The following is an 8,856-nucleotide window of genomic DNA, read 5'->3' as shown; positions in this document are numbered from 1 at the left end:
CTAAGCCTTATACATGTATTATCTCATTTAACCATCACAGCAACCTGATGAGATCAGTAGTATTATAATTCCCATTTTAAAGATGAGAAAACTGACACTCAGAGAAGTTACATGACTTATCCAAGGTCAGAGAGCTAGCATATTTGTTCCAACCCAAAGTTACATTGCTCGGCCATCAAGTGATGGCCTTATAGGTAAAGGTTGAAGGCAGAAGCCTGCAGGATTTTGTCCTCAGAGAAACCACAGAGGATTTGGATAAGCCAACAGAGCAGCTTTGTTTTAACAATATTTTATACTATTTTACAATATTTTTATAATCATATATATAGTATATATTTGTAATATATATTTATAGATAGTTATAATATATATTTATAATTATTTTTATAATAATTTACAATATTTTAACAATACAAGGTGGGTTTGGTCAGAAAGTATCAAGACTGGATTTTGATCCTCCTGTTTGGGATCCAGATCTGATCTCTGAGGTTTTCATCCTCCTGTAATAGCTTTCTTCAGGTTCACCCACATGGAGCGGGGAGAAAACTTCCACATGGTTCTAAAAGGTACTCATTTGGGGTTATTTGTCTCAGAAAGTAAAGACGACATGGAGACTAACAACTCCTTACTTACAGTTACTAGAAGTACTGTGCAGTTACCATAGGAGGGGAAAGTCTTCGGAGGAAAACAACTCCCTAATTTAGGTGACCTGTTCCTTTTGTCCCTCCCCCCATGGGAAGGTATCAGCTTCCAGAAGGCATCTTTGGGGTAGTGACATTCTGAGCCAATATCGTCCATGGACTGGGGCAGCCTGTTAAAAGTTTGAGGAAGCTTTCCCAAAAAGGGATAAAAATGAACAAATCCTGAATAAGAAGTTATTTTTACTTGCATGATTTTATCAGTTTATCAATATGATAAACATTTGCTGATTGCTTTCTATATGCCAGGTTCAAGGCAAGATGAGTAATCCTAAGTGATTTTTTTCCCCTTTAAATGAAGAGAGTGATGATTTGAATAAGAAATTATAGTCATTTTAAATAAGGGGTTTCTGGGTTGGAACACACAGGTAAATGATTTGATTAGTCTATACTTTTTCAAAGATATATCTAATTGGGACTCTGGAGAATTGATAACTTCAGACTTGCAGTGTTTTGTGTATTTGTTTGTTTTGTGTTTCTGGGTGACTGCTTAATTAGCCACTTGTAGAGAGGGGCAAGAAAGCAAATGCATACTGAGTTTGTTTCAGTGGTGGTTTTGGCGGGGCCTCTATATAAGACAGAAATTCATTTCTCTGTAGGTATAAGAAAATCGAATTAACAGTGGCTTAAACAATAAGGTATTTGCTCACAAAAGAAGAAGTCTGAAAGTACTTCCAGGGATGACAGAGAAGCTCAAAATTGCCATCAGATACCAAATCTTCTAGCTTTTTCTCTACCATCCTCATGCCAATTTTCTCCTGGTGTCCAAAGGGCTGCTACATTGCCAACCATCATGTCTGAGTTCCAGAAAGGAATAAGGAAGAAGAGGAAGAAGAGACACAGCAGATTTCCACTTATATTTCATTGGCCAACAGTATCACATGGCCACCCGCTGACTTCAAGGAAGACTAGAAAATTAATATTTGTTTGTTGTTGTTGTTGTCTTAACAGCCTCTCTAATAGAGTCAGAAAAAAAAAGAGGAGATTGGAAATGAAACGCTAGTCAGTTATGAAAATCTGTCACTCCTCTCACCTATAAAGAGAGGCCATTTTTTAGGGTTCCTAGATATTTTTAAAGGAATACAAAAAAAGAGGGAAGTTGCAAGAAATGTAGTATAGTTTAAATGTATATATTATTTTTATTATCCAACAAGAAAGGTTTTTTTCAATGTAGTAACTATAGGTAGAATCTCATTTGGTGCTACCAGCCTTTGAGAGGTCAGGCCAAATGGTGCCCTGCCTTCCCAGTGCTCCCCCAGACCTCCACAGCAAACCCTGGTTAAGGGCCTCAGAAGCTGTAAACAATAATCAATGTCCTCAAGAAAAATTCGTCATGACAGTCTTTGCCACATAAACCAGAAGAAGGGAATCTGAAATCAAAAGGACAGAGAAAGCTCCTGAAAAGGTCTATAAATTATAAAGAGAGATCACTTAATAATGTTCACAAAATAAGAAAGGATAACCCTAAAATACTGGGGGGAGATTATGACTTACATGTTACTTTGAAGAAAATCACATATTTTTGCTTTATGCAGTTTCCAAATGAGTGTCCTTTTATTTTTTTCCTTGGTGCTGGTTAGGTTTTATTTTAACAGGATGTTTCCTCTTCATTTGTTTTTCCAAATATCAGTTATATCAATATTAGAAGTATAAACAGGTGCAAAATATACAGCACATAGAAACAATCTTCTTAACTAGCCTATTGCCTAATAAAAGTACGCACAAGGGAGCTGCATAAACAGAGGCCATGGTCTTCCCCTCCTTGAGAAACAAGGTCCCCACAGGACAAGGAACCAGCGGCTGCTTAGCAAAATGGGAATGGATACTCATGGAGAGTCCTTCTTAGAGTCATCTAGAACTGTGTGGCACAGTAGCCATGAGCCACATATGGCTCTTGAGCGCTTGAAATGTGGCTGGTCCAAACTGAGATGAGCTGTAGATGTAAAATGCATACTAGATTTCACAGACTTGGTAAGAAAAAAAAAAGGTAAGATATCTCATGAGTAATTTCTTATATTGAATACATGTTGAAATATAAACAGTTTGGACATAGGGAATTAAATAAAACATTGTTAAAATGAATATCACCTGTTTCTTTTTGATTTAGTAATGTAGCTAATAGAAAATATAAAATTACATATGTGGCTCATATTTGGGTCTTACATTATATTTTTATCATACGGTGCTGGTCTAGAAGGATGACAGCTTATAAAAGTCCATCTGTAACAGATGCTGTTGATGTCCTGCCCCATGTCCCTGCGGCACATTTCTGAATTCACCAGCAGCCTCCAAGGACACTTACATGCATGCCAGCAGGTTCCCAACTCCCCCCCTCAAGGAGATGTCTTTCTGCTTCTCTGCCTGAAGGCCTGCTCGAGAGCCTAGGAGCTTGTCAGGGCAGCTGAGAAGGGCCCAGGACGTAATGCTCCCAGGAGTGACCCTCAACCGAGAAGGGATGGTGAAAAAACTGTCTTCGGCAGTTCCCTCTGCCGAAGGGAATTTTCAGGGAAATTTCCCCGAATTTTAAGTGTGTTCTACAGTCTCTCAGGGGGTCTCCAGCAGGATTGAGCCCCCAATGCCCACAGCAATAGCTTGCTCACTACCACAGATTTTGATTCTTCTCCTTTCCTACCTTACCTTCCCTCGCTCATGTTTCCTGGGATCACCTCCCAAATAAACTCCCTGAGCCCCCCAGTGTTTGTCTCAGCTCTACTTCAGGGGGATCAAACCAAGAGAGCCATTCAAACGTTTTCACAATCCCTCCTTCTAGGACCCAAGCCAAGTATCCTCTGACTTAACAACGCACACTGAGCTCTTCTTCCTGCGCTACTATCAGAGCTGTCTCTAATTACTATTGTTTTCCATCAATTCATTTAGGATTCCATTGTTAATGGCTTTTAAAAACAAACAAAAAGATTCTAGTATAGCTGATTCACTTTGTTATACAGCAGAGACTAACACACCATTGTAAAGCAATTATACTCCAATAAAGATGTTAAAAAAGAAAAAAGATTCTGCTCTGATTAAACAAATAGTGAAACATTTGAGTTTGCTTATTTTTTTCTTTCCAAGTAATTTGCTTACATTTAAACTGTACTTATGTAGTGTTATCTTAATTATCAAGTCATTAAGGACAGTGATGTGGCACTTTGAAACATTTTGTTCTGCTTGGGGGCAATGTCAAGTTCTTTGACCTGACAGAATTAAACTGCACAAGACTCTCAAACACGTTTCTCATCTGATCTGCAAAAAAAACGGTCATGGCCAGCAGGGCAGCAGTGGTGGTAGGGGACAGTCACCATTCCCTGGGCTCTTTGAACATGGATCAAACAGCAGGTACAGCAGTAGGGTGTTCTGGATGCCCTGACCTGCAACACAACCCTTGCTGTCTGATCCTATGCTGCTTTGATAGTATGATATAGTGTAAAAAAAAAAAAAAAGGCTTTAGAGTCCAAAAGATCCAGGTCCAATCCTGTCGCCACCACTTACCAGTGTGACATTCTTCCAATCACTCATTCTTTCTGAGCCTCAGTTTCCCTATCAGTAGTATGAGGATGGGGCCTATCAAAGAGTGGGCATAAGGGACATTTGGCCCACATTTAAAAGAGTCTTATGTTTAGATTGTTTATACTGTCTTCAAATAAAATCTGTATGTGGATAAATTTTTTTAAGGTTTTAAAAAAAACACCTACTTTTTAATATACTTTTCAGTATTTCTTCAGTCATTTGTACACTAGCAACCTTCAATGCATCCCAGACCTCTCTTGACCCATTGTGACAAGAATAACAGTTCCTATCTGCCCAACAGTTCCTTTCATCAATTCACAGGGAGCATTAGAAAACATGAGACTTGTTCCAAACCACCTGTCCTTTCTTTCTTCCCGTCAAGATCCACACGCACCTCTCCCCGAGGCCTTCCCACTGCGGCCTTTTCGCAATCCCTGAAGTCCCCTGTACTCTATCTTTTCTCTTCTGTCTGGCTCTCAAACTAGGCATTCATGGACTGTCATTCCAGGAATAAAGAGTTGGTGCGGCCTCAGAATGTTCTCCCTCGTGAATTATCTCTATGGAAGGCCCTGACAGTCTCTTTCCAAACTCCTAGAACTAGACCCTGGGCTCTCTATCCCTGTTAGATAATGTATCCAGCAAGTCTCTGGCATGTAGGACTCAATCATCCCTAGGTTTTCCTCTCTTGTGCCTAATAACGTTTCTACTGGCCTGAAATCTTCTCAGGAAGCTGGGACTTTATTCAGTGTTTCATTTAATCAGAAATAATTATTGAGTGCCTAATAAGTGCAGAGCACTTTGCTAGATTCTAAAATAAGGAAGAAAGCTCCCCTGGTGGCGCAGTGGTTGAGAGTCCGCCTGCCGATGCAGGGGACACAGGTTCGTGCCCCGGTCCGGGAAGATCCCACATGCCGCGGAACGGCTGGGCCCGTGAGCCATGGCTGCTGAGCCTGCGCGTCTGGAGCCTGTGCTCCACAACAGGAGAGGCCACAACAGTAAGAGGCCTGTGTACCGCAAAAATAAATAAATAAATAAATAAAATAAAATAAGGAAGAAAAGAGAACAGCTACTAAGAAGTTTAAAATGTAGCCACTTGTCCTTCCAGGAATTTACATCTAGTTGTCTCTAGTACAGGGAACCCTATTAGCTTCTCAATAACAGCTCGTTAAATGAATAACATATATACAACGAAAAGTTAAAAAATTATTGTCAGGGTTTTAATAAAGCTTAAGATGCTCTTGTCAAAGGCACCTAGCAATGCCCAAATCCTGCCAGCCTCCCTTCCCCACCTTGAGATCCCTCACACAAGGGACAATGAGAAATAGGAATGGAAGGTCTATGCTATCTTTAATTAACTGGAATTATGCTCTAAACTCCTGTGAAGAGTTGGTTTAAAGCCTGAAGGGTGCACATGTTCTACCTGAAGGCCAAATGGGCCTTTGCCATCTTCCTAAACCCAAACCCAAATCTTGGGATTGCACCACCTTCTGGCTGGAGGCATATGGTCCCATGCCGATGCAGGGACACGGGTTCGTGCCCTGGTCCGGGAAGATCCCACATGCCACGGAGCGGCTGGGCCCATGAGCCATGGCCGCTGAGCCTGCGCATCTGGAGCCTGTGCTCCCCAACAGGAGAGGCCACAACAGTGAGAGGCCTGCGTATCGCAAAAAAAAAAAAAAAATCAGTTCTAATGAAGATTTAGCTGTTATCCTCCAAAATAAAAAGTTCTGTGTTTGAGGTATCTCTTTAAGACATACCAATATGGCATATTTGTAAAACAACTCAGGAGTCTATCTTAAAAATCCTGCCCAACACAGCATCATCTCTACGAGACCTACTAGTAGGCTGAACTAGACTTGTCTTTTTAAGCAAGGAAGAAATATTTTGTTACAAAAACCAAGGAGGCAGGTACTAGAAACTCTGCATCTCAGAAAACAGTGAAATTCTGTTATAAATACTTTCATTATCAACTTCCTGCTGATGCCATTCATTTAAAAGGTTCTGGTCAAGACCAATAAAGCAGCTTCATCTCCTGTGACATCTGAAAAAAGCCAAGATTTAAAAACAACAGTAAAGAACTTCACTTTCTTTATACATTATCATAGGATATAAAGCTATGAAATTTTTCAGTGTCAAGCGCAAAGCATTATCCCCTACCTCGCTTTAACACTGGAAGATGGACACTTAATTCAGCAGTACTCATTAACTGCTATGTAGATTGCCTGTGTTGACTGTAATAAAGCCATTTACAATTAAATTATTAAGTAATAACACTAGCCAGACACACACAGAGAGGAATACCAAAAACAATGAGTTTTGTTGCACAAATATCCATACTTGGGGTTATGGCTATCAAGTAATAAGACTGATTCAATACTCTATAATCATAGTACACTAAAATACTGCCAGACAGTAACAGCCCCATATATGAAAAAATGTCTATATGGAAAAGGCTGTGATTTATTGCAAAGCATAATTATACAGCAAATTTCAAGGAAAGTCTAATAATTTTCAAAACCAAATTTTTTAATTTAATGGTTCAGGCCAAAGTCTCAGTTACTTTTTGGAGATTTCAGAACTATTAGGGGCAGAGGAATGCTTTTCCTTTTTTCTCTTCTTTTTGTCCTTTTTGTGATGCTTCCCCTTTTTTGACTTACTCTTTTTCTCTTTTTTCTTTTCTTTCTTCTGATATTTTTGTTTCTTTTGTTTTGAAGTGTCCTCTTCAGTAGAACTGGATGAATAAGACCTTTTCCTTTTTTTTTTTCAACTTGATTTTCTCTTTGCTTTTTGCTTTTTTCTTCTCCTCTTCTTCATTTATTCTTTTTTCTTGTAATGCTTGCAGTTTATTCAGTTCTTCATTCTCTTCATCACTCTCCTCACTACTTGTGCTGCTGACATCCAAAATTATGTCCCTTCTGGGGTCTACTCGGAGAAAATTGTGGTATTCAAAAGTCAGGTGACCAGGATAGCCACACTTTTTACAGCCTGCTCGGACACTGTTCTTGTTGCAACCTGGAACTGCCATGGCACTGGTAAGAAGGGTCGCGGGACCCCTGAGCTTTCGAGAGGGCACTCGCCTCCCACTGGCCGCAAGGACAACACACAGCTAGGACGGCTTCTTCCTCCCAACCGCGCCGTGACACCTAGGTGACAGTCAGGGAAGGCCCTAAAACTCTCCGGCGATAGCGGAACCAAGTGGCTGCTGCTCTCATAGACAGCTTTGAATGAAATGTAACAAAGCACTTTAAACCAATGTTCACTAGCTGTGCAGTTTTGAGGGCAACACACTCTACCTTTCTTAAATGAAAGAGTTCAAGCAATCTAAACACGCCTAAGAAGTACTGAGTAATCCTTGTCCATAAAATAGTATGGAAAATGTCATCCTTTGACAAAAATTAATTTTTAAAATGTTCTCTTTTTATTTAATTAATGTATGTAGAGAAATATTACATTTCATGTTAGCTAGAGGAAATGCCTTAAAATTTCTGGGATGCCAACTCCCTTTATCTATTCTATCCCATTCTTTTTTTTTTTTTTTTCTTTTGGCTGCGTCGGGTCTTAGCTGTGGCACACGGGATCTTCACTCAGGCATGCAGGGTCTTTTTCATTGCAGTGCGTGGGCTCCTCTCTAGTTGTGGTGCACGGGTTTTCTCTCTCTAGCTGTGGTGTGTGGGCTTAGTTGCCCCGAGGCATGTAGGATCTTAGTTCCCCGACCAGGGATTGAACCCACATCCCCTGCATTGGAAGGCGGATTCTTTACCACTGGACCACCAGGGAAGTCCCTCTATCCGATTCTTTTTTTTTTTTTTTTTTTTGCAGTACGCGGGCCTCTCACCGTTGTGGCCTCTCCCGTTGCGGAGCACAGGCTCCAGACGCGCAGGCTCAGCGGCCACGGGTCACGGGCCCAGCCACTCCGCGGCATGTGGGATCTTCCTGGACCGGGGCATGAACCCATGTCCCCTGCATTGGCAGGCAGACTCTCAACCACTGCGCCACCAGGGAAGCCCTATCCGATTCTTTTATTTGCATGTCTTTCTGCTCCTTAGCACAGGTCTACAGTCCAAATATGTTTTGCTCCCTCATCTCTGTCTTCATGGACTTGGAAACAGTGATAAATGTAATGCAGCTTGTGAACCTGTCTTTTCCACACTCACTCAGCTTCTTCTTGAGTACTTGAGTGCTTGGGTCACACCATCGAGAGTCTTTGGCCTTGAGATTTTGGCCAGAATGGAAAAAACAAATCCATAATATCAAAAATAAAAAGTCATCTATATTTGGCATATATTTGACCTGTCAATATTTTTGCTACCCCATTGTAATGTCCCCTGATTTCAAAAGAAATACAGTCTGTAAATAATGGAAAGAAGGGACATTAAGCCACTGGAAAATTCAAGAGCTCCAGATGGCTCCAGTTTTCTATTCCTACCTATGGAATTTGGAAAAACACCCAAAGCATATGTATTACTCTATATTTTTTTTTCTATTTGAAAGGACCTTGAAGAGTTTTGGTATTTATATATCGAAAGCATCACACTTTGATGTCCCCCAAAACTGGTAGGCACAGTACACAAATTTTTGCCAGGGATACACTGAATAGGGTTCTAGTCTAGGAAAGCCAGTTAGGCTAGAAATTGACACATATGGGGACTGG

At 40.6% G+C, this 8,856-nt stretch overlaps 1 pseudogene; it reads right to left on the bottom strand.

Annotated features, from left to right (window-relative positions):
- Positions 1-6,369: 6,369 nt before the first annotated feature.
- On the bottom strand, positions 6,370-7,814 carry LOC114905098 (annotated as a pseudogene).
- Between the last annotated feature and the right edge of the window lie 1,042 nt (positions 7,815-8,856).

This window comes from Monodon monoceros, unplaced genomic scaffold, assembly GCF_005190385.1.
Source record: "Monodon monoceros isolate NGI ecotype Baffin Bay Population unplaced genomic scaffold, NGI_Narwhal_1 Super_Scaffold_21, whole genome shotgun sequence".
Taxonomy (NCBI): Eukaryota; Metazoa; Chordata; class Mammalia; order Artiodactyla; family Monodontidae; genus Monodon; species Monodon monoceros.
Note: the sequence above shows the minus strand (reverse complement) of the source record. Positions and strands in the feature narration are given on the sequence as shown.